Genomic DNA, 27,736 nt, shown 5'->3' on the forward strand with positions numbered 1-27,736 from the left:
AATGGGAATGGTCCAACTCTCACCATTCTGAGGAGTTGAGCGGAGTGGATTTACTGGGATCTCCACTCTACAGAACGGAATGGAAAAGGAAAAATCCTATTCTGGAAGCGATCTGCTGTTGATACAGAATCTAGACGCGCCGTGGGATCGTGGGCACTCTGTTCTCGCCACTTAGTTAGCGTTGAAGCGAGAAGCAGCACGAAGGTAAATTCGCCAGCTGCTGCTGCCGTTTTTCCTTCCACCAGCGTTTTGACAGCGAGTTTTGACAGCGTTTTGACACTGCCTCTTTCAATATGAGTCCTATCCAACCATTCCTGCGTTATCTTCACTAAGAATTAGTTTTCTCAATTTTCTTCGGTAATCTCCCTCGTTTTATTGTGAAGACATCTGGGAGCAGCGACACTAAAATCTCGCTCGACGTGCGCCCTGTATAGAGAAGGGATACATGGATATATTTAAGATCAAAGCTTCGCCGTGGAGCCGCCACGCTTTTGTATCGACTGTGGCTGGGCGTTGCTTTTACCGAAGCCTATGCGTTCCGCATAGGGATGGCCGACACCGCAACCTGTGACCACTACGACCATTGAAGAATCGATTGGTCATATTTTGTGCTACTGCCCGCAGTACAGTCCACAGAGGGAATCCCTTCGCCACGAACTCGACCAGCTGGACGACCGACCACTATCGGAAGAACGAATTCTACACCATCGACAGGACTTAACGTCATAGAAGAAGTTCCTGCAAGCGCTACTGCGCTTCTTGCGACCTACTGGCCTTTGTGAACGTCTCTAACTGGAACGCCCTTTGTGTGCGCGTGTCTTTGTGTGCGTTTTTTCTTTCTTTTTAACCCTTTCCTCTCTGTTTAACCCTTTCGCTCTTAACGCCTATGAAGGCAGCGCGCTTTTGAAGATGGAGAAAGAGATCTAATAGAGAACAAAATCACAGAGGTCAGACTTCCAGGAGAGGTGTGCAACTCTGCAAGCCTGTCATGTTTAGGTGGTCGAGGCGTTGCTGCAGGACGCTGATTGTGGGAATAAGGCAGCGCATGAACGCACACGTTTTCATCCCTTTGGGCACTGAGCTCCAGCCAAATTTAACTGGCTACATATAATTAGTTACTGGAAAAATAATTGAATTACAGCGAGCGTTACCGTGTTAACAAAGTAATCGTTAAATTACAAAATTACCAATAAACGTAAATGAATACTAGCAAACAGTTACATGTAATTCGTTCCGTCCAAGTCTGATATTTCCGAACGTTCTTGTTTTCTCTGGAAGGGGGCTAGGGGATGACAAACCCGTTGTTTAATTATTTCAGTGACCGTGTTTCAGAGCATTTAAAACGCATTCAAAAACGTAAGCTGATGAAAGTGCTTGGCTCTCCCAGTCACAGTGTCAATGGACATGCTTAAAGCGCTTTTAGAAGTGTGGTTAATATTTCAGAATAGTACACTTTCACTGCCACAATTCCAACATGTTAAATATGTCGAAAAGCAGAAAATGAGGAAAATCCTCTCAACCATAACCGAATAAAACTGATCAAAGGTGGTTCTTTTTCGCTGCCATCCAACAGTCATAACTGGATAAAAATGGTTATGAAAATATTCGTTCAAATATATGTGCTGAATGGAACAGTGAAATGCCTCGGGACGGTAAAAGAGGAAACTAAGCCTACGGCACAGAATCCTCGCCTTTCACAAATTGATTTTAGATAAATCTACTCAGCCATTACTACAAACCCTTTCAAACTGATGATTACGTGCGTCAGAAAAGATAAGGGCAAAACATAAGATCACAATGTTGGCTGCAAAATAACTAAACACATTTGGTATAAGACACTACCAAAGGGTCATATCTTGTAACTTGTTTGTTAACATGCCACATTATATCGCTCAGTCTCACACTATAGTTGTTTTAATTGTTCCTTATTTGTATTCGTCAAGCATTCCTGGATTTGGAACGGCATAAAAGGTTGACTTCTTCCGTATTATCGACTGCATAGAAATCCCCTCCTCCACGCCCGGCACGCCGTGGAGGAGGGATCGCGGTCTTTGTGAGTGAAAAATACGATGTTTCATCTGTTGACATTACATTTATGCATGCGGAATGTTTGGCTCTAAACGTGAATTTATTACACGCCGCTTTTACATTACTCGCGGTATACAGGCCACCATCTGGTAGCATGACAAGATTTGTAATGGAACTCGAGGAAATACTTCTCAGGTACAAAGATGCTGAGTTGTTCTGCCTAACAGGGGATTTGAACATTGATATATTAAGCTCAAACAAAATTTCTATTTCAGATTACCTATCCTCACTTTCAGCCTATGGAATAGAAAACACAATCACTGCCCCCACACGTGAAGATTTCTTGTGCGGTCGTCAAGTTAAGTCATGTCTTGACCACATAGCTGTTCGTGCGCCGAATCACACCTTGACCTCATGTATCATTTCTCAGCGACTGGCTGATCATTATTTAACCGCCTGTCGTTTTTCTCCTCAGTCTGGAACTGTTTCATCAAGTTTCAGTGATGTTAATAAGATACCCGTGTTAATAACAGATGAAAGAAAGTTGGATGCATTAGTGGCATCTTTTCACTGGACAAGTTTAATTGCGGACGATTCAGCAGAGGTAGTTTACTTAAACATGTGCCGTAAACTTGATGAGCTCAAAAATACTTGTACGCGAAAAATTACGCGTAAAAAAAGGCGGAATCATGATTGGCTTAGTCCTGAAATTTTACGGGCCATTGCGAACAGAGACTGGCTTTGGAGACGTTCCAAGCAGGCTCCTAAAAACGCAGACCTTCGCTCAGATTACAGAGCCGCCAGAAAAAAAATTGTAGCACTTATTCGATCAGCTCGACGCCTGTACTTTCAACAGCAATTCAAACGAGCATTTAAAAATCCTGCAAAGATGTGGTCTCTGATTAACCATCTTCGTGGGCAAGACGGGAATGCGCCTAGTTTTGATATTTCAGTAGAAGAGCCTGTCTCAAAAGCTGATAGTTTCAATAAGTATTTCACGCTCGCAGCAGAAATGGCAGCAGCTCGACAAGGCGTTAAATGCACTTTAAAAGAATCTTTGTCAGCTTCTGCATATCTTCCTAAGTTATCAAAGGAAGATCTTGCCAGATTAGTGTTTAGCTTCAAGCGGAGTAAGGTTGCTGGAATAGATGGCATATCGGCGGCACTATTGCAACGAAATTTTGACGCTCTTTCGGACATTATGCTCTTTCTGTTTAACGACTTCTTAGAACATGCCGTCTTGCCAGAAAAGCTGAAGACCGCTATTGTAAGACCACTGTTCAAGGGAGGTCAAAAGAACGCAGTTGAGAACTATCGACCAATCTCTGTTTTGCCGATCCTTTCCCAAATACTGGAGAAATTTCTATTTGAACGCATGATGTCCTTCTTAAACAAATTTGCTGTCCTTTCAAACCGTCAATATGGTTTTATCCCAGGAAGGGGCACCATACATCTTCTGAAGGAATTTGCAGACCAATTGTACGCAGCATTTGAGGAAAACTCGTTTAGCTGCGCCCTCTTTCTAGACGTAAAGAAAGCTTTTGATACTGTTAACCATACTATTCTTTTAGAAAAACTATACTTACTAGGCTTTCGAGGTCCCTTTTATGCCATTCTCAAGAATTTTTTGAGTGGTCGTTCTCAAATTGTTAGTTTAAACAACCAATCAGAATATAGTAGCAAGCTGCCTGTGAAGGCTGGTGTACCACAAGGATCCATTCTGTCCCCACTACTCTTTAATATATTTACAAATGGCTTGAGCTTAATAACTTCCAAATGTTCCATATTTCAGTACGCAGACGACACTGTTTTGCTCACAAGACATATAAACTACGAAACTGCAGTTAATACGTAGCAGAAAAACGTGATTCATGTAATGAAATGGTTCGCTGATAACGGAATTTCAGTTAACACACAGAAAACCAAAATAATATGTTTCAGAAATCCGCTAAAGACAGCCCTTATAGACAAACAAGTATTTTTACATGATCATGATTCTCTCTCTTGTCGTTGCGAACCCGTTGAATATGTAAATTCGTTCAAATACCTCGGGGTGATTTTCGATAGCAGTTTATCATGGCATGATCACTTGGCTTACGTTTGTACCAGGCTGCGGAAGGTTTCATGGTTACTCTTTAATATCAGATCTTTGGCTCCAATGTATGTAAAAAAAAACTGTAATTTATGCACTTGCGTATAGTGTTCTTAGATACGGAATTACCTTATTTGCGTCATGTCCTTCCCGTTGGCATTGCCGAATTGATAGCATCTTAAAAAACATCTCAAAGAGCATTGCATATAATTGTCATATCCCTTCCGGGGCCGACATTTTCAGCTTCTTACGTCTTCCTTCATTCCATTCTCTTTTTGTACAAACAGTTGTTCATCGCCACTTTTGGAATTCAGAATTTTTAATTAAATATGATCCTAACCGGAAGTTGCGAAATACCATTCGATATTTTGTACCACGGAGTGTAACAAGGTATGGAAAGGCAAGACGGTGTGCCTATGTGCCGGACATTTTTAATGGGCTACCAGAAGAACTTTTTGCTGTCAACTCTATGCGGAACCTAAAAACCTATTTGAGAAGATTGAGTTGATTCTTTTATTCTTTTACAGTTGGTGCTTAGACGTATGAGATTATGTATTATAAGCTTTGCTTCCTTGGAGTTAGTACGGATGTCCTTGATACTGGTTTTGTGATTGCCTTGTTTTTCTATTTCTTCAGCTGAACCTATTGTTCCTTTCAATGTTTTGCTTGTTGTTGCCATTTTGTAACCTCTGCCGCAAACTGCCGGGCCCAGTCCTTCAAGCCTCCTGTTGGCTTTGACGGGCCTGAACCTCTCTGTATCCTCTACAATGTGGCAATTAAATATTATTATTATTATTATTATTATTATTATTATTATTATTATTATTATTATTATTATTATTATTATTATTATTATTATTATTATTATTATTATTATTATTATTATTATTCACTCGCTTGTTAAATAGGCCGTTCTTAAGTTCTTAAGTCTGGCGACAAGTATTTCGAATCGTACGACCGACTATTATAGGAGACACGTTATTATATTTCTGCTTGGATTGCGGCTGTCCTTTTTCTTTTATTATTCCTAGTACGTTTTTCTTCATTTAATCATGTACGCTAAATTCCGGTTATACGGTACATCCCACGGAGAAAGAAGCATAATTCTTGCTCCGTGGCGTACGCGCCACCGTCGCTCACTGGCTACGGCGTTCTCCTGCTAAGCACGTGGTCAAGGGTACGCACGCACGTACGGCGTGCGTAAGCGTGCGTGCGTGCGTGTTTGTTCGCGCGCGCGCTTCCGTGTATAACTGCTACGGAAATAATAAAGGAAGAAGTAACGAGGCCGACACAAAGAGGAAATGAAAAAGAGGAAATCTGCTATGCAGAAACGCCCATGTACCGTGCTTTGGGCGGACGTTAAAGGTGCCCAGGCGGTCAAGATTGGTCCGGAGCCAGTCAAACCAGGTCAATTTAATCGTGGTTTTTGCACGTGAAATCCCAGAACTTAATGCTTTTTTTATCTGCTAAATAATCAAATCGAAATCCGTGAACAGCGAGTTCGAAAGACGGGCCTCCTCGTGATGGTACCGGCAGACATGTCAGGCCACCATTTCACTTTCTCCCTTCAAAAGCGCACTGACGACACAGCGACTCCAGGCCTGACCAAAACACGGCTCAGTTTACGCGAACACGCCCTTATCACAGCTATAGCTCGCGCCTCCGTGTTTGATAGCTCCAGCCTCGTTAGCTGCTGGTGTCACCTTCTATGCCTCGCATAATTGCCCCCTATCTCTCCGTCTATAAGAGGCTTCGCGTGGCTTTCTCAGAGCGTCTCTCGAGCGCTACTATGAAGTCTTAAGCTAAAGCTACTTAAGCTACTTAAGCTAAAACGATAGCAGTACAGTTTTAACTGTCGTCATCGCGCTTTCTTTCAGTGGAATAATAAAATATGTTATTTCCAGAAATGTGTACGGTGATTGCGTGGCCGTTAAAAATCGATAACTAACAAAACAGCTTTGACTGTTATGCATTTCCACGTCGTTTCATCACGACGAGATCTTATCCAACTGCACCCAACTTGGACGTATGTCCTCGCTTAGACTAGCGCAGCGGCAGCATCCATGATCACCTCGAGCGCAGTGTATACCCTTCGCTTTTGGCAAGGATGCGTGTGCGCGCGTCTCTTGCGCCCTGCCCTGCTTAACCGGCTTGCGAGGGCACAACTGCGCGCGCGCGAACGCTCCGCCGTGAGCGCGGGCCAGCGCTTCCAACATTCTGGCGGCAAGCTGTACGCGAGCGGAGCGCTCAGCGACTCGACGAGAGGACGAACGCGTGTTTAAGAAACGCAAAAAGAAACACACATACACAAGTGTATAAGTAAGAGTATTTTTAATCGAAAACTGATGAACATTTTGTGCATATCTACATTAACCCTTTGTCCGTATCCACAAACGTTCTGACGGTAGAATTGTCTGTAAGAGCAAATTTCAGCTAGTCTTTATGTTGCATATACTATTAACGAAGGCAGCAGGCCTTTGGCAAGAACAAGTTACGGACGAAAGGCTTTGGGAATACAGGGCCGTGATTTTTACTATTGGGGCATGGCGTAGGCGATCCCATGCTAACGAAAGCGTAGCCAGGAATTAAGTTATTTCGGGGATTAGAAAGGGGGCCTCGCACTTGGCACCGGGGTAGAGAGGCAAGCGGGTGATGTCGCACGTGTCGTTTTTCTTTTTTTTTTTTTCGATCTACCTAGGAATACAGAAATTTTGGAGAAGGGGGTGTTGAGAGGGGGAAGAAGCTTACTCACTCACTCACTCACTCACTCACTCACTCACTCACTCACTCACTCACTCACTCACTCACTCACTCACTCACTCACTCTTGGAGAGAGAGAGAGAAAAGGATGCATAGAAAGGCAGGGAGGTTAACCAGAGCCAGTTCCGGTTGGCTACCATGCACGCGGGGAAGGGTGAAGGGAGATAAAAAGATTTCAAAAAAAAAGTCTAAAGGTCCTAAAGCATATGTGTTAGATCATACAGTCGGACACTGCCTTGAATATGCTTCAAGCTGCCCCGACCACTCAGCTAGCACATATCTTTCCGACGCCCCTCCTCTGTGGCTGAGCAGGTCGTGTCTTTACGTGTCCTGGAACACACAAGGGTCGTGGCATGAGAGCGGTCTTTTACAGTACATTCCAGAGGGGCCCACCTCTTCTTTCGCGCGTTTTTCTGCGGGGAGGAATTTACGTTAACTGTGTCCTCTGCCAGGCCACGAGGGCAGTAAGAATTGGCGCAAGTACTAAGTGTAAACAACGTGTGATTATTTATTATACTTTGACGGCGCCTCCAGGACACCATAGAGGCAACAGGGACGCCAAAGTTTGAACCCAGACTGTTCCGTCGGCGGCCCCAACCTATACGTACCGCATGGGATTCAGTTTTGATACCCCCGCTGCCCTTTGGTGCCCTGGATATCCTGTGTCGCCCGCTTTATACTAATCTCAGGTGCTCTTCTGGGGCCTCCGCTTGCCGGTATTATTTTTATTTTCACATGCTTAATCATTTTACGGGAACTAAGCACACAGTAAACGCAAACTCCTTCGTGCATAAATAAGTGCGACGGAAAAAGGAGGCGCGCGCAGAGAGAAGGAAGAGGCGGGCCCTTCTGGAACGGACTGTGAAGAACCATTACTGTGCCACGCACCGCTCTACGTTCTAGGAAACGTAAAGACGGGAGTGGGAGAATGTGATCAGGGCACAGAAAAAAAAAGCTTGGCTGAAAAATTGTATTATGACTTATGTTACGTCCAATGACGTGCCATACAACTTTCTCTGTATATTAGCGGTATCAAGTGGCTTTAGGTGACATTGGTCTCATGTTTTAATTCACCACATGACCTAGGCCTTAATCAAGTTACTTCCGGCAGCATACTGTCGCGGCTCTGGCACGACATATATCTTTGCGACCAAGAGCTAACGAGAAGGAAAGGTTTACAAAAAAAAAGAAAAAAAGAAAGAAAGAAAGAAGCTCCAGTCGGTCTCTTTCTGTCTCGTCATGAGGGCCCTTGAGCAACGCATACAATCGCCATCTGAAAGCATGTTACGAGAGAAAAGAAAAAGATATCACAAAATATTCCCAGTCATCGCCTTCAGTCAACATCCCCGGAAATTTTCATTTTTTTGATCGGCGCAAAGAAGCCATACCGGCCATGCTATCAGGCGTCGCCATTTGGATCTAAACTATAAAAAAAAAGGGCGGGGAATTTCGAAAAAGCAACGCCGGCTGCAACAACATCACTTACGAATGCAGGTCGGGCTCTTTTGGTACTGTTTTGTATTTTCATCTCACATGCACCAGGGGCGGCTTGCACGAACATTTAATAACGAAAATAATAACGAATTTAAGAACGCTTTCTAGTGCAGACTATAGGAGTTGTCTAGAAAACATTTAAGAACGCGTTCTTAAATTCCTTGTAATTTTCGTTATTAAATGTCCGTGCAAGCCGCCCCAGATTTTACTTTCGCTGTGAAACGGGCGCGCACAGGGAAAATATTACACGTACAACAGCCGCGTACAATGTACCTTGCTGGATTCTTTGGCATGGATGGACGTTTTCTCGGTCTGTTTCATAGTTTGCGCAGAGGAGCGGTGCCTCGAGTATGGTAGATTACTCGTAATATTACGTCATATGACTATTTAAACCAGCACGAGAAGACAGAGTGAATAATATCCGCTTTATCTCAGTAATGCCATCGAAAGTTGTCACCCAAGGTTGCTACGAGCACGAGTTAGCACGTACACACACACACACACACACACACACATATATATATATATATATATATATACGTGCTGCGAGAAAGAAATCTCTTGCGCTTTCGGAAGGCGACATTCGCGCCCTAACTTTTGCAGCATCTTGCAGCCCTAATCGAGACACCCTTAACAAGCGCACCTGTGAAAAAAAAACAAATATTGGTCCTCTCTCCGGAGGCACATTGACAACGACAAAAGACATAAATGGCGTCTAATAGGTGTTATATAAAGGGTATTCACTCTATCTCTCTCACTGGGTTTCTCTCACTATCTCTCTCCCTCGCCTTAAGCAGAGAATGTATGCGCAGACGAAATAGAGCAACGACCGAGGGAATTAAGAGAGGTTCGAAACGTGCGCCGGGCAAAGAGTTTGACACGCAATCACGGCAATCGCGCGCGCCTTTGACTTGCGAAACACGTCGGGCACGCCCAACCACGCATTCAAGTTGGTTCTTTCGGTGGCGCGAGACCGCGTGCTCATTTGAGCGTCGTTATATACACACGCGCGCGCATGTAATTGGCCGGCGGCACTTTGCCCTGCGACGCGCGCGACGCTGGTGGCATCGGCGCAACAAGTGGCGCGAGGTCGTCCAAGGCTGATCTTGTCTCGACGACGCCGAACGGGCTTCCGCCTTGTCCCCGGCGGAGGCTCGCGTTCAACGCCCCTCTGCGTCGCTAAAAGCGCGCAGCGCGGAGGAGGCCGCGGCGCGCGTTAGCGTACCCGAAAAGTGGTCGTATCAGTGTATTCCCGCGTGGTACATGAATGGTACTACCCTCCGTGGTTGCTCAGTAGCTATGGCGTTGGGCTGCTAAGCACGAGGTCGCGGGATCGATTGCGGGCCGCGGCAGCCGCATTTCGATGGCAGCCAAATGCGAAAACACCCATGTGCTTTGATTTACCCTTAAACCTTAAAGAACCCCTGGTGCTCCAAATGATTCCGCAGTCCCCCCGCTATGGTATGCCTCATAATCAAATCGTGGTTTTGGCACGTAAAACTCCATAATTTGATAAATAACGCCGCGGAAAGACAGAAAGAAAGAAAGACAAAATAAAATACTTGATTTCACACCGCGAGTAAGTTTCGTCGATGAAGCAAAACAAAGATAGCTTGCTCAAACCGTGGACCCGCTGGTGTGAGCCTTCCTATTTGTTGTTATTACCTTCATTGTGTTGCAAAAGGAGCTTGTAAATACTATATATGCTATTTATGTGGCATGCTGTGTAGTACACATTCTTTATCAGAAAGCAGCTATCTAAATAGATGAGAAAGCAAAAATCGTTCTGCTGGGCATCGCCTGCACCAAGTTTGGTGATGTCTGTTGCATTAAAAAAAATAAAGCTAAAATGTGCGGGCTGTTTGAAGCAGATATCTCATTTAGCTATAGGCCATCAATTTCTCTTACAAAAGTTCTTAATATCGCAAAATTAGAAAGAAAAATGAACCAGCAAATTTACAACATTGCAACTCAGCCAAAAAAAAGAAGAAGACACACGACCCCAGTTCTGTAAACTGCACCTCGATGAGGCTTATGTAAAGCGGATGAAATTTCGGCATTTACTTCACTCTGAAATATATATAATTATAGTTTGCGAGTAGGACTTTTTGCGGAACCGTTGTAGACGTTGGAACAATTTCACAATCGCTGTAATATCACAGATAACAAGTTTAATTTCTTCATATGCTCTAATAGACGCAGTTTACGGAACTGTCATATCTGTATTGAGCGCAAAGTTACGAATTTGCAAACTTTGTGCTTCAATTATTTTGAAACTTGCAAACCTCCGGCAATGTTCGTAAAAAAAAGGGGGGGAGGGGGCCTAAATTAAACTCTGCCTCATGCGGTTAGTAGAATTCCCCCTACTTTATCTATTAAATACAACAAGCTTCATTAACATCGTATAAGCATTTGTCTAGTGAGGGAACTTGTGCGATTGCGGTAGGGCGTCCTCTTAAGCTTATGATAGAGTATAGTGCCTTGGGGTGGCCACGCAAGTAGCGCGACACGGAGTAAATAGTTCACACGGGTGGCATCCTGCCTTTATCGATGCTTCGCGTTTACTCTGCTCAAATAAGGTGCTTTGACTAAGGACACGCGTGGCGTATACGGTTTGCTGACTCTGGTATGTCACGCAATGCATAAGGAAGGTGCGCTGCTCGTCAGTAGAAAAGTGGCCTCGCAGCACATGCGAACCTATATGTGTCTTGAGCCTGCTGCTGCGGAGATCTACTAATCCAGGCACATGCGGGTAAGAGCTCACAACAACTGTGCTATGAAAGAAATATTCATCCGAAAGCGTGAAAACGTGGAATATCGCTAATCAGTACGTCATCGCTACATGATCGACCCGCCAACGATCTCGGCGAAGCGGATGAGTCGATGATGTCGTCGAATGTGCGCCGCAGGTCCTGGCCTTATCATAGGCAACGGTTTTTGGAAGGATTTCGAGCTGTTCTATAATGGCAGCCACTTTACCTCTCCTCCCTCTGTTGTCCTTTCATTCCTTTATTAAGATACTGTACGCCGGAATATCAGCATAACACGAAGCAAGGCAAACTTTCTCAACTCAACGTGTTAAGTCGTTGCTGTGCTGAAGTGTATTCGATTTTCGACATAGATTACACGCGTGAAACCCATTTCTATGTAATAATTTGACTTCCAGGAGCGCAGTTACAGCTTCTCTGGGACTGGTTTTGCAATAATATCACTGCGGCTTTCATATAATGTGCACAAAGGGTGACTCATTCGTATTGTCTATGGGGTAGTATTCTTCACTCCGTCCCGTTTTCTGGTGAGCTGGATTTTTTTACCTGCTGCTTTGTTCATCATGAGTATACATTGACTTGCTCTTTGTCGTCGGGACACGGCTTCGCGTGCCAAGCACATTGCCAGCAGTAAATTCTCTCGCCTTCTCTCGTCCTGACTCTACCATTTGTGGGGAATTTCCTGTGACATATAGATAGTGTCCGATGAGTGACGGGTCTAGCAAAACTGTCGGTTACGAAGAGATACCGATCTGACGCAAGGCTTCGTATAAGCCCTAAAGGACCCCGAAAAACAAGAGAGAGGTAGTGACACCCACCCTGAAATTCCCACGCCAGCTAAGCTCGCGGTGACTTCGTTAGTTCCAATGGTTTACACCCGTTAAAAAAAAATATATATATATATATATATATATATATATATATATATATATATATATATATATATATATATATATATATATATATATATATATATATATATATATATATATATATATATATATATATATATATATATATATATATATATATATATATATATATATGTATATATATATATATACATATGTAGAGAGAGAGAGAGAGAGAGAGAAGAGGAGAGGGGCGAGGGAGATAGACTACATCGAATTCTAATGGAACAGCATTCTCTGCCTAGCAACTCTGGATAAATTAGCCTGAGCCATAATGGCTCAAATACGAGCAAATACTTTTCAATCCGTGACACGACACTAGATAATTCGGTGACAAATTCAAGAGAAAGTTTGGCGTTAATTTTCTCTAGTAATAAACCTTCTTACGCCAAATAAAAGAAAATAGAGTTTTGAAACAATACCTTGCCAAAATAGTATTCCTCTTCAGTGTTCTTTTAAATATGGCTAGAGGAAAAGTCCAGCTCTAAAGTTTCTAGGAGCATTAGGAATCGGACCGCCATAAACCGTGATGAGTGAGAGAAGGAGTGACATCCAGTTTGTACCAGTGCATTCTTCCCGTGACTAATGAGGGGCTATCTAGAGATAGGCTGAGTTTTGGAGCTAACTTTGCCAGGATCCTCATGCTCCCGCAGGCAGCCCCGCAAAAGTCGCTAGCTATTCCTTTAATCTCTGCAACGTAACATTCCCGCAAAGTCCAGACAGGACACTTTCCCGTATACTGCCAGCTGGCATTCCCTTACCGCCGCACCGTTGAGCTCAGTAAAGCCAGAAACTCATCCGAAATTGAGTTGTAATATTCAACAGCTATACGTATAGCAAGACATGGGTAGAGACTCCATTATAGGCTACTGTTGAAACAGCTTTTTGTTCCTGTCCAAGCATTTCCCTCTTTTGCTTTGTAATGGCGAAGAAATGTGAAATAAAGTAACGTCAATCCCAAAATTACTTAGTTGACTTCTGATCACTTATGATGACTTTCACTGTTATACAGATCGAAAAATCGAACAACCAAGCAAAATATATATCCGATCACCGGAATTAGTTCTTCTTGTTAATTATGTTTTAAGGGACACAGTGGCACGGATATGAACAAAACAGAAAATAGTGGCTATTTCAATGCTAAATAATACGGTTATCTAGAAACTGCGTATTCTGCTTGAAAGAAAAAAAAAAGACACAGATGCCACGTACTCAATCGATGTCATGCGAAGTATCTTGCAGTTAGCTGGCTATCCGGAATCCCTCGGGGTTCCGCAAGGCGTTACCAGGTGACCCAACGTGTTTGTGTAATTCGACCAGTTATGTGTGACGCGAGCGTGTATATGACGACAACAGCAAGACGACGATGACGGTGATGACGATCGTATGATGGCGACGGCTTGGTTTCTAGTTGAATCGTTGGAGGCGAGTTTGCAATATGTCGACTGTTGGGTTCTACATAGGTACTGGACGTAAGCGACAGAAGCGCGGATTGTGACGTCATTTTATAGTGTCGTACGTATGGTTATGTCCGTGTAATGTGTCTATGTTAAAACTGCTGCTAGGCGGAAAGGACCGGGGAAATGTTGGAACATTTCCCTGGTTCATGCTGAGAAACATGCTGAGACTGGAGCGAGAAAAAAAAAATAACGGTGCAGTCCGCGCGCATCGCAATGCGATTTTCAACGCAGCGTATCAAAGTGCCAGCTACGACGAGGGAAGAAACTGACACGTGACGCACGCGCCAGGCATTTCGCGGAGCTAGTTGGCCACGTGATACACGTGTCGCGCTTGTCTGTTTGCGATGACCAAACCTGGTGAGAAGATCTTTAAAATGTTTCCCATTAAAGCGACAAACAGACGACGCTGCAAGAGAATTGCCATCGGAGCGAAGTACCTTGTCGAATGTGAAATTACAGTGAAAGGCTGTAAAATTATCGCGTAAGCCACCGAGCGTACTAAAGCTCTGCTCTAAAGCTCGACACAACTTGCAAGAAACGAAGCCGAAGAGAACACCAAAGTAGAGTGGCGGTAAACCGTGGCGCTGAACCGCTGAACGGCTCTAGCGCGCCCCGCGACAGATTCCCTCGGCCGTTCCCTTGCGCCCGTACTCGGCGTGTTTCCGTGTCGTGTTCGCCCCCGCCGACAGCCTCTGGCTCGCAGCGGGCGGTTTTGTTGTGCGCGTGAATCGCCGAGTACTTTGTGACCCTTGTTATGATCTTGGCTGTAACGGCGCAGCTCGACGCAGTCGGTTTCCGCTCACTGACGTTAGCGACTCGTAGACGTATAAAAGGGCTTGCGTCACGGACTCCTGCATTTAGTCAGTCTCTTGACCCGCTGACTTCCTGTCGATGCTGCTAATCGCTTCAGAACACGCGCGCGTGCGGTAATCTGAAGGAAACGGAAGCATCTATTAATTCGCGAGAGCGTCCCCATTATAATTTATTACGTTCTTCACGCCTCTTCATTTTTCTTTTTGTCTATTTGCTTGTTCTACGAACGCCCCCCGAATAGGAAAAAAAAAGGGAATGACTTCCACGTGGGTACTTTTGAATTTCGAGTTAGCCCCAAGGTCTGGTGTAGCTCCTCTGCGGCTGTCGGCGGGCATGGTGGGCGCGAACCAACGATAAAGGGGGTTTGTTGTATCGTCGATGGGCTGGTTGATTTACACTTTCTCGTGGTGGTTGTTTGTTTTCCATAAAGTTTTGCGCCTTTCTCAATAACAAGATGGCTGGTCAGTAGTGCCCACCTCTATTGGGTGTTAAAGGGTCGTTCTCCAAGCCAGCCATAGCGCAAGCTTGCGCTATAATAGCTGGAAACAATCCGCGTCAGCATATTGAATAGGGTTTGAATTTCTTTTACCGGACTTCGGCTATCGGGTTAGAAAAAAAATTCGCGCTCGTTGAGAAAAACAGCACAAGAAAGAGCACCATACTAAAGCAAACAAGACACTGTGTTTGTTTATATTCTAGCCTTTTATCGCGATGTTTTTGTTCAAAAAGGTGACCCCTTCATTTTCTTCGTCTTCTAATTTGACAGCGCCGCTTTTACAAGTAACCAGTACACTCGTGCAGGTCGACACCTGAACAGAATTTAACTACCGCTGTTGGAAAGTTTTCCGATAACAATCACCAGTGAGTTCCACGGCGAAGGTTGGGTGAAAGAGCAGGATACCCGAGTACCCCATCGCCTTTCTACCGGAAAAGCAGCGAGAATTTTAGCTAGGGCTTCCTTTGAGACTATCTTTCCCTCCTGAGGCAAGCTGAATGCCTCTGTCAACACGGATGGGGATGACGTTCTCCCCTCGCGTTTTTAGCAGAACCACTTACCGTGGTTGGGTTGGAAGCTCGACGACAGGCGCCGGGTTCGCCCGTCAAGGTCAACGGACGCAGAGACGCCGTGGTGCGCGGTCTCCCGAAGGATAACTGGTCGGCACGTGACCAGGAAGGAGTGGTGACCTTCGCCCTGAGGCGAAAGGTCGGACGCCCGTTCTCCACGGGAGCGACCGAACAGGGCAAGGTGGCGCTTTCGTGGTCTTCGTCTCCTCTTTTTCAAGAGTCGGGGGAGAGCAAGGAAGCACAAGAAGAAGGGTTCGAAAACCGACGTCCGCTTTTCTTCCGGGATCGGTTCGGTGGTCGTCAGAATAGATAAAGATCGGGTCGCGCAGAAGAAAGAAAGAAAAAAGAAAGAAAGAAAGAGTGACAAAGAGCTGAGCGCTGTTGCGAGGGCAAGAAGAGGAATCCAGCTGAGGCGAGCAGGCAGAAAGGTACAGAAAGCATTTGGAAGATATTTCTGCTAATATCGTGCGGGTAGTTAAGTACAGTGGGGTGAGCAGGAAGTGCCCATTTGTATTCGTATATGGAAAGGGAACGCGTCGTTTTAGGTTACTGGAGAGAAGTTTGTTATGGATGAGTCTTTGCGGCTTATGTCAACAAGAGAGGACTGATAAAGGGCAGCGTGCCTCTGTTGAGAACCGTAGATATGACAAGCATCCATGCAAATTGCATCGTGTTCCTAATTGTGGGATGCCAAGTGGTGTGAGCGGCGCGTGCTGAGACCTGATGCAACACGAATCAACACGTGCATGCCTGTATGCATAGCGTTTTCGAGTAATACCCCGGCCTCCATTTTATAAGGCTCTGTACAGATCCATAATTACTTTGTTTAGCGCAAAACAACGGACACAAGAAAGACGACCAGGACAAGGCGCTACTCTCAAGTGACATCATTTTATTGTGTCACTCCATTATAGACAGCAGAAACTAGAGGAACGTGCGCAGTGAGCCCCATGTGCAGGAACCACCAACATCCGATCACAAGAGCGCATTCATGCGACAGAATCTGAAAAACCATATTCAGCACTGTAGAAGGTTAAAGAAGGCACAATAATGCACTGTGACCCCAATGACTGCATGAAGAAAGCTTTTGATAATTCTCAGGCGGTGGTATCACGGCCCTTTTTCAAAATCGTAGTATCACGAAACATAGCTTTGCACATGCATATTTTACAATGTTGAACCAAATAGGAACCTGTGCCTGTCGGTATAAATCGCTCATGTTCTCTAAGGCGCTCGTTAACACAGTGGCCTGACTGCCCTACATACACTTTGCCTCATGACAAGGGAATCTTGTATACCACACCGACGCTGCAATCTACAAACTTCGCGTGGTTCTTTTCACAAACTGGTTTTTTACTTGTTTTAGAAATACGGCTGCACAACATTGACAGTTTCTGAGAAGCACAAAACACTACCGGAATTTGGTATTTAGTGGCGACATTCTTTACATTGTGAGCCACTCTATGGCAATACGTCACAACTTCAGACCTCTTCTTTTTTGTAATACAGTTGCTTTTGTGCCGCTTCCCTTTCAGTTTCTGAAGAAATACCTCTGAGACTGACTTCACCACCACACTACACGTATTACTTGTGTCCGTTGTTTTGCGCTAAACAAAGTAATTATGGATTCGCACCGACTAGCCTGCCAACGCATTGTGCTCTGTACAGATAGGTAAGGAGTACGTTATCTAATATGTAGTTATACAGATTTTTCTTTTTAAACGCAAAAAGGTATTCAGGCGAGAATCGTACGCTGAAAAAACGTACACTTTCCACCACTTCCTTAAAATAACCTCGAATCACTACAGGCATACTCTGTGTGCAAAGAATTAATTGTGGCAACAGTCATAGATGCCTTATTTGACACCCTGTTTGTAAGAAAGTGTCACTATTCGCCAAAGAAAACCTATTTACTAACTGTTTTACTAACCCAGTCCCAGTGCCTCCATTCATTACTTGAAGGAATAAGATGATGCGACTGCGCCTCTCCCAGCCTGACCCCCAAGCAAAAAGTGCAAAAATCCTGTGCAATTTTTGCAAGCTTGCTCTATTACATTGAATAATTTGCATGACATGCCGCGGCTTGTCAACGAAAAACGATTTGCACCCAGTGGTCCTTGCAAATATCGACAGGTGATTAGACTTCCATGCGTCTGCTTTATGGCGCAAAATTTTTATTAGTTCTTGCATAGTCGTCACTTTGTTTGCACACTTTGAGGGGCACACCTAAGCATTTTGAGGGTTTTGTGCTTCATTTTACATTGGTAAAAATGGCAGGCGCCTATGGCCACACTCCGTGCTACATGCCGACACACATGGCCCAGTTTGCACGGCTTACGGTGATATTACCAACTTCCTTAACCGCATGGCCAGATTCTAAAACGCTTTCTTTGTCTATGCGACAAACGGTTACGTCGTCTGCGAACGCTAAGATCGAGTTTCACCTGCGACGATTGCAACGAAAACTCGCGAATGCACTCGTTTCAATGATTGACCAAACACAGCGTTTCTACATAAATACTAACTTACTGGTATTTAATAGCAATTTTTACTGGTAATTATTCTTACTGCGACACTCTCTCGGTTTTCCGCATCCAGACACTGCACATTTTTGCCGCCATTCCGAAGCCACTCCCGCAAGTGTCCTTTAGAAGTGGGTATGCCTATGTAACACACAGCCGGTAAACATTTTCACGGCGCGGTCCAACCTCGGCAGTCTGCTCAGGAGTGCCTCTGAGCTATGCCGGGCTGCCACGTCGCCGTTGAGCCCTGCAAGCGAAATTTCCGCCACAATCGGCTCCCCCCGAGAGAACAACCGCTCCTTACGGGGAGCTGCGCGGAAACCATGCTCGTTACAAGATCTCATGCTGCACCACGAGACAATGACCTCTGCAGCAGCAACTTTTTACACCTGCGTTACCAAGGGGACAATATAGATGTGCCCACGGGTCGGGAAGCAACAACGGGGAACGAAAAACTATGCGACAAAGAGAAGGGGCGTAGGGTGGAAGGGGGAGGACAAAACTGCATGGTGGCTTATTCTTTTCACGGAACAAATCCGTGAGAACGTATCACAGGGGACCTGACTGCTTGGTGGAACAGGTCTGCGTGTAGGCAGCCTTAAAGCAGCCTGCTTGTGTTGAACAAATGAATTGTACCTGTAGCGATGAGGGCTTGTTGGTACGGCACCTCTTATTTTGTTGCAGCGCGAGCAGAATGATAAGGACAACCGAAAGACACGTTTTACACACACGCAGCATCAACTGTGCCTTTATGCTGTCCTTGTCGTTCAGCTTGCACTACACCAAAATGGGAGACGCCGTACCAACAAGCCCCTATAATTACCCTTATCGACTTCATTCCCCGTTTAAAGGGCTCTAAAAATAATATTAAATAAAAAAATTCGCTTTGCGTCAAATGTGCCTTTCTGTTGGCCCTGTCGTACAGCTTGCATGCGCTACAACAAAATAGGAGGTGCCTGTAGCCAGCCAGGTGGGCTAATATTGTGCTCTCTTGCTAAAGGTTTTGGATTTTCGTTCTAAGCGTTTGAAATAATCAGTACAAGATACTGTGAAATATATTTAAATATACTCACCTTGAATTGTATTCCCAAGATGCTAAAATACTCAGAAAAGTAATTAAGATAGAATAACTTCAGTATATAAGATACGTACGTCTGTCAAAATTGAGCGTGTTGTAAGCCCCTCCTCAGTGCAGTCGAAAAACGAATTCCAAGTTGCCTTTGTCTGCGCTACGGTCTCCAGCAAGGAGGATGGGCTAACGTAGCCTGCCCCCCTCGAGGTGAGTGGGCTTCTTCGGTTATCCCTCCCTGACAGTCCCGGACTGCCCTAAGCTGTGCTTTCTGCCAATATGCAGCGTCTCGAGCAGTTCTGGACCCTCCGGGACGACAATTCGAAGAGACCGACTGATGTCCTAAACTTCACGGCTACCTGTTCGTAGTAAAACGCTCTGTGTGCGTGTCGTTCTTCGTCCCTGGTCCCTTGTGTTCTCTGGCGCTGTTTTACTATGGATATGAACCAACTAACCCAACACTACGTCTTGGCCAGTTACTTGTACGATTCCGGCGTGTACAGTATGGCAAAGCATGACCTTCGTGATCTATTTTTATTAATCGCTGGAGGTGCTATGAGGACACCTAAAACCCCGGTTACGCAGATGCCGCTTTAGCAACCGCAGACCAATGAATAAAGACATGCTGTTACTGCCATTTTTTTTCCATTGTAATATCATTTGAAGGTTATACGAAAGTTCATGGTTGTGGTTAGGCGGAGCATATGCAGAGCGGGCCCTTGTGGAACGTACTGTAAAGAACCTTTTCGCGACAGCTTCCTTGTAGTAACTAAAGCCGATATAGAAGTCCACGCCTTAGAATGTCATGCTTTTGCGTATGTATCATGTTTGTCATGTATTGCAGGCAACGGAAGAGATTCCAAGATCCAAAAGGGCTCCATGGTCGCCATGTTATACTTGAAGTTTGTATAAGTGCGCTTTCATTCGTCTTAAAATCGTAGAAAAATATTTCGCCCTTACTGCAGTTCTGTTCTTGCTCAAATTTCGCAGAAAGATCGTATTTTATATATAGTCCGGATCGTTCGTTGTTGCGGTAAAGCAAAACATGGGGCCTTCAGGACTACTTTTTATTAATCGCTTGGGAGTGCATCCAGAAAGCGCAGAAGCAGCTAGCTTAGTTTTTAAAAAGAAATCAGGTAGTTTACAGTATCAAGTGCTACGCTGAACGACCCAGACAATAAAATGCGACTTTTCTGCAAAATTTGAGCGAAAACAGAGAAGCAGTATAAGCGCAAACAGTATATTAGCATGATATATTCGACTCGTTTTCTTTTTCTATACATAAGGCCCTATACCTATAAACAGCAGAGAAAATATCTGCAAGCTTCAGAGCCCTCTATATAATTTAATGTGATAGCTTTACTACAGCTAGGTTTCACTTTCGTTTCTGCTGTGTCTTAACGTCATGACCAGTGGTATGGTGGCTCAAGTCACCGTGGCTATACCGACCATGGCTCCTAGCCATCTTACCAGAGGGGGACTAATGCCCTCTTCGTTTTCCTCCCTCACCCTCAATACACGAGCCTCATCTCATTGTCACTCTGTAAAATTTACCCACCCTCCCTCAAATATAAAGAATGTGTCACAAAACAAAATTATATATATATATATATATATATATATATATATATATATATAGGGTGTTCAAAGTTAGACTTTCCGGGTTTAAAAAAAAATGCGAAGAGGAGTACACACACAGAAGCTAAGCTACTCGTCTACCTAGGTTATGCGGCAAGGTGGTCGCAAACTGCGAGGGTAATTGTCGTCGTAATGTCAGTATTTAATTAAATTCGATAAGGAACTTTTATTTACTGCAGTTAGCATGTATGTTTATGTTGAAAACTCAGAGGCGGCGCCATTTGGTGACTATACCATTTTGTACAATTTTAGTAACGCGCCTGTGTCCCGAGATATGCACGTCTGAAATTTCAACCCAAGCCGTCTAATTACGCATGCGAGGCCCCTCCCTAGTGGGACGCAGCTGTTGGGTATGTAACAATGTGGGGTGATAGGCGACGGTGATTACTTTTCGTTCTCGGCCAGCGTTTCCGTTCCTGGCCAGCGAAACCGAAGAATGACTGTGCGGGCGACGTGAGACGAGCCCTGTTTCTATGAGCAACTACTAGTAGAGTGGGTGGCAAGACGGCGTGCCGCTTAAGACTTCTTATGCACTTAGGTGCAGCGATACTGCCCTGCTTTTTTAAATATATATATATAATAATGGGAGCTTTGTTTGCGGCATGATTGAAGTTAATGCCATCTCACAACATAAAGCGACAGCGTGAGCTGCCATACAGCACATTATTAACCACTCAAGTTTCCAGGGCGCCTTGCACATGCGTAAAGAGCATTTACGACCCTGCATTGTCAGCGCTTAGTAAACGCGGGTTAATGGCCCGTATTCTATATGTCACCTTTTTAAAATTACCACGCATCTACCAGTCCTCATGACAGAGCGTGAATTGTGAAATTTCATATTTATTTACTTACACCACAGGTCCGATTCCGGCATTACTTCGGAAGAAGTGCAGAATAAATGAACAAAAAAATACCAGGTACAGTGTAAATCTTATGGCCTACATACAAACAAAATATACACACATTTTAGAAATTTGCTTCAAATATATCATTGCTTACACAATATTAGTTTCGAGTGATATGAAATCTTACTCAGAATTATGACAATCGCCAAGAAACCAACGGTTTAAAAATTTTCGGAATGCTTGCCTTCCGCCGCAACACACCACATCAACCGCTCTCGCGTCGAGTCGACAACTCTTCGCAGCATTTCCGGGTCGATGCTTCTGCAGGTGGTAACTATTCTCATCTTCATATCGTTGACGTCGGTGGGCTCAACTGCGTAAACGCGATCTTTCACGTGAACCCACAGAAAGAAGTCCAGTGGAGAGAGATCAGGGGATCTCGGCGGCCAAAACATCTCTCCTTCGCGTCCTATCTACTGCTGTGGAAAGTTACAGTTTAACCAGTTCTTTGCAGTGGACCAGAAATGTGGTGGGACCCCGTCATGCTGGAACCAAACTTGCCGCAGTTTGTTGAGAGGGAGACTCTAGGCAAATTTATCGACGACACCAGCAAGAATTTAGCGCGCATAATTCTTTCCACAGAGATTCCCTAGGCGTGCCGGCATTGCGGAGTGGGGTCGAGTTTGTATACGCTCGGACGCTGGCTGCCGGCGCGCTGAAGTAGGTGAAGCCGGCACTGAAAGCTCCATTTGGCGGCAGCTGCGTCGGAGTGACTGTCTCGCACCTGCGGCGCTCGTGCTAAGTCAGTCGTGCTGTATCATCGCTTTCTCGCGGCTTACGGCGATGCACCTTAGAAATAACGTCACAGATGTTTCCGTGGGCGCAGTAGGGACCGCAGCAGAGACCGGGCCGCATATATTGAAAATCTAGAAGTCAGAGCGCCTTAGCGACCGCGCTTGAACGCAAGTGGATGAGAGGCCGCCGGTGACGCTGGGTGCCCCTGCAACCGCTATGAGAACACGGCACGCTACTCTAACACCTCTTACGCCTACCTAACCTAAGCTAACCTAACGTTAACTTAACCAAACGTGACCGAGACGAAAATACAATAACCCTCTCGGCGTAACCGCTGTGAGAATACGCCGTGCCACGCTAATGCATTTTACGCCAACAGGACCTAACCTAACCTAATGTTAATCTAACCTAACGTGGCCGAGACGCAAAGTCAAAAATCCGCACGGCGTAACCGCCGCGCCACCCTAACGCCTTTGCGCTAACCTAACCTAAGGGAACCTAAACCTAACCTAAACGTCAGCTAACCTAACCTAATGTGGGCGAGACGCAAAGCCAATAATCCTCACGACGTGACATCAGGCAATAGCGTTCAACCGCGATTGGTAAGGCGCTGTGCGTTTATTTCACTCAAAGGGGCCCACTAAAAAGTGCTCCTCAAAAGTCGCGGATAGCAGCGTACGAAAAGCCTGTATACCAAGAGCGAAGATATACTGCACCAGGAGAGCAGGCAGGATCAACGTTACTAGACTTGGGCAGGGCCTCCACTACGGCCCCTACTGTTCCCCCGGAAATATCAGTGATTCTTATTTGAAAGTAGAGCGCCGTAAGGGGCAAAAAGGGTTCAATTCCGCATGACTGACTCAGCACCAGCGCCACAGGCGCGAGAAAGTCTGTCCGACGTACCTTCAGACACAGCGATCACCAAATGGGGCGTCCGTGCCCACTGCTTCACCGCGCGGGCAGCCAGCGTCGGAGCGTAAACAAACTCGACACCACACCGAAACGCCGTAATGCTTAGGGGACAAACACGCGCTAAATAAACCTCTTCCGTAGTGTCTAGGCAGAGTCATGTTCAAGGAACAAAAGCCCCCAGATTTTCTCTCTCGCGCCCGCTCTTACTCGGGCCTGCGCACAAATGTCGGGCGATCCCTCAAATGACCGTCTCGTGAAATCGCCCTACCTCAACGTCACCCCACAATGTCCGCCCTCCGTCACCCTCGCCCTCACAGACATTCTGAACACGGTGTAAGAATATTATGGTATGCTTACACATGATTCCAAACCTATAAAATTTTTTGAGGACGCTTTAGCTCTAGCTCGAGTGCTCCTATCTACATACCTGAAAAAGGAGAACTCGTTTTTCTCAGCAACCACTGCACCAAACTTGACGACGTTTGTTGCATTTAAAATAAAAACTTAAAGTCTAGTGACTGTTGGTCTCGAATTTGTTATTTAAGTCATTAATGTTTTACTGAAAATTGGTAAAAAATGGAAAATTTTCAGAAAACGAAACTATCAAGTTTACGACTCGGTAACTCAGCAATCTAAAATTATATCACAATTCTGTGAATTGAATCTCATAGTACATCCAAAGTGGACAAAAATTATATGTTACAGTTTAATCTAAAAAAATTGGTAATGAGCGAATGCAGCTTTTGCAGAACCCTTGTACACAACGTAACAAATTCACGTAATATATAAATTGACATATCGAATTTGTCCGCTTTGAATGATCTAATGGATGCCGTTTACAGAACCGCGATATCTGTTCTTGACGGAGAGCTATTAATTTGTAAACTTCATATGCTTCTTTTTTTTTAGCTTTCGAATATTTTTAAATTCTTTCAACAAAATTGAGGTCCTATATTCCGCTTCCAATAGTCACTACAATTCAACCTTTTCTCTCAGGTGCAACAAATATGATTGAAATTGGTCCAGGGGTTATCTCAGAAAATCGTTTTTGCGTTTTACGTGTATTTGAATAGACCGCATCGTAGTTGGGCCCGAGGCGGCCCACGAGCTGGCTCGAGATCTCTACCGCCGAGCCGCTACGGGGCCCCTCGATGACCGAGGGAGCGGAGAGCGCATGCTAAAATATGGGGAGATCACGCAGCATTATAGATTGGCTCGTAGACTGGTATCCCCGCCAGACCCAAAATTAAACAACAGACAAGCAGTCGCGTGGAGACAACTACAAACTTATACATATCCGCACCCGGTTATGGCGAACCACATGTTCCCCGAGGCCAGGAGCGATAAATGTAATCTTTGTGGGGCGAGAGGGACCCTCGACCACATAATATGGGAATGTCCGTACTCTCCCGGGGGAACGCACAAAATAGGTAGTAGAGACACCTGGGAGACCCTGCTGCGCAGCTCGGACTCTGAGCTCCAGCTCCGGCTCGTCCAACTGGCTGAAGAGGCTGCTGGGACCCAAGACCTCCCAGACTGCCTCTGAGGCGGCGGCACTCGCCCCCTGACCTGTGTGTCGGGGGGTGGGTAGATCACCTTTTCCGTTGGACATTAAAGTTTATTCTATCTATCTATCTGGGCCCGAGCTAAAGCTTCCTCTTAAGAGTGGAACGCGATAGCATTCAAAAATCCCTGACTGCTTCTCACGCTTCCCGGCAACTGGAGCGTAATGTATGTCTACCGGGTAACGCTGGCCGCGGACGCTGTGTGCCTGACGGGCTGCCCAGGCGGCGCTGCGGAAACGCTAATAGGAAACGCTGGTCAACAGAGCCCTCTATGCCGCGCTTTTAGGTTTCGGGTAGTATAAAACGCGATGGCCTGCTGTTGAATGCATGGCTCCACGGTATATCTGGTCGTCTCAGCTGCGCCCCGGTGGGAATTTTCCAGAATTTCGTGCACGGGAGGCTTTGTAGCATGCCTTCTGTCGTCAAGGAAGCAAAGCGTTGTGAAGTCACAGACGCCGTTTCGGTGCACTGCCGCTTTCATGCCTGATCAAGTCGCGCGATGCGAAGCTGCAACGGCAGACTGCTGAAATATGTGTCTATTCGCTTAAACACGTGCACGAAATCAGAACCGTTGCCCAATATCAATGAATTAGTTATCTCATCATCATCATCACCCACATCAGCCTATATTATGTCCATTGCAGGACGAAGGCCTCTCCCTGCGATCTCCAATTACCCCTGTCCGGCGCCAACCGATTGCAACTAGCGCCCGCGAATTTCCTCATTTCATCGCTCCACCTAGTCTTCTGCCGTCCTCGACTGCGCTTCCCTTCTCTTGGTACCCATTCTGTAACCCCAATGGTCCAACAGTTATCTAACCGGCGCATTATATGACCTGCCCACCTCCATTTTTTTCTCTTAATGTAAATTAATATATCGGCTATGCCGTTTGCTCTCTGATCCAAACCGCTCTCTTTCTGTCTCTTAACGTTATGCCTAGCAATCTTCGTTCCATCGCTCTTTGCGCGGTCCTTAACTTGTTCTGAAGCTTCTTTGTCAGTCTCCAAGTCTCTGCCCCATATGTCAGCACTGGTAAAATGCGCTGATCGGCACCTTCCTTTTCAATGATAATGGTAAGCTTCTAGTCAGGAGCTGACAATGTCTGCCGTATGCGATCCAACCCATTTTTATTCTTCTATGAATTTCCTTCTCATGATCACGGTTCCCTGTAATTGATCAGCCTATAGGTAAACGTACTCCTTTACAGACTCTATAGACGTTGACTGGCGATCGTGAACTCTTGTTCCCTTGCCCGGCTATTCATCATTATCTTTGTATTCAGCATATTAATGTTCAGCCCCACTCTTACACTCTCTCTGTTAAGGTCCTCAATTATTTGTTGTAACTCGTCGTGTAATCAGTTATCTAATGAAACTGATATAATAATCTGCTGGCGTTAGCACCGTAACTCTGCTTGAGCGGTTCTGGTATGTGTTGACGCTGAGACTGCCGGCCACATGCATACTTATGCCGCAAAAGCGCATTTCCAGACATGGCAATCAGTAAATACTGTGGTTGACTGATGCGCAGTAGCTCTCTTTTTTTTTTTTTTTTTAGGAAGAAGAACGATGCCGCAGCAACAATTTCGTTTGTTGCCATTAATTTCTTTAAAGTAACAGGTAATGTGACAACGGCTGTTTAAACACCACTGTGCCACGTCAGTCGATCAATTTTATTTCGCTTGTTCTTTCAGCGACGCGTTCTGAAACAGTTTCAACCGCTCTACATGAACTTCCGCCTAATTAGGTGGGCCGCTCCCCCTTAAGACATTGCTTTATGCCCTGTAAATTCCTGTGCGTGGCAGATTTCTAATAAAAAGAAATTATGCGCATGCACCTTTAGAGACGACTGCATTTTTCATGGTTAAAGGGTCAAAGGCGACCTGGGCGTTTCGACCGATAGCAGGAGGCATAAACTCAAGCTTATGAAGGAACTTTAGCGTAGACGTAGGTGAGCGGCCTGATCGGTCTGCACGGTTCAGCCACCTGTTGGCGCAGGGCTTAACCAGCCGAATACTGCTCTAACCAAGTGTAAAACACTTTAAACATTTGACATTTTTAGCAGAGCGTTGCGTATACGCTCCGCTCCGCATACGTTTCACGCGCACAGGTAAGTGCTTAGAGTGCATCGATTTCGCTTATCTAACAAGCGCGTCTGCCCGAGATGCCAGACGACTCTCAGCTTGGCTGTAAAGCGATTACGAAAGCAACTAGACGCACCCTGACGCTCCGCTAAATTGGGTTCCTAGCATAACGTGGTCAGCGTTACACGCTCCGCTGCCGCTATGTGCGTTGTGCGCACGCGCATCAATGTTCCCAGAAGCGTTCTGCTCAGCGGCTGCGTGCAAATTGGTATGATACGCCGGTCTGAGCGGAGCGGACCGTAAACGCCCTGCTAAAACTCTCTGTTTACAAAAGCAACGTATCAACAATTTCACTCCTGCGAAAAATTTACGCCAGCAGCAAAGAAGAATACATTTCATTACTGCTACTGTTTGTGGTTGAGCTCTGTGCCACCAGGTGGCTGCACCGTGCAGACCATTCACATTTGCGTTTCTGCTCATCCCGTGAAACGACACGGTCAAGCAGCCAAGCCATGTCCCCTTGCGCTTGCGTTTACACTAATACTGGACTCACGAAAGGCTTAGTAATCTTCCGGTGTAAAGTGACGGCCGCAAACGCGCAAATCCTGCCGCCGATCGGATAGCGGCAGTCCGATGCGCCGCAGCCAGTCCGTTCGTCTGCTGTCTTGCAGAGGGACACGATGTCGCAGCTTGACATATGGGCGTCTTGCGCTGGAGTTTGAGGTATAGTAGCGGCGCCTGGTGGCGGCGCGGGAAACGACATCTGGGTCGTACCAGCTTGGGTCGTATTGAGCCCTGGCTGTGGCGAAGCACGTTTCTAGGCCGAGTTTTGCGTCGATTCGCACTTTTTTCTGCCCTGTTGCGAGTGCGAAAAGGCTCGTCACTTCTCACAGACCACGTCGACCACGCTGCGAGC

Source organism: Dermacentor andersoni, chromosome 4 (genome assembly GCF_023375885.2).
Source record: "Dermacentor andersoni chromosome 4, qqDerAnde1_hic_scaffold, whole genome shotgun sequence".
In the NCBI taxonomy this organism is placed as follows: Eukaryota; Metazoa; Arthropoda; class Arachnida; order Ixodida; family Ixodidae; genus Dermacentor; species Dermacentor andersoni.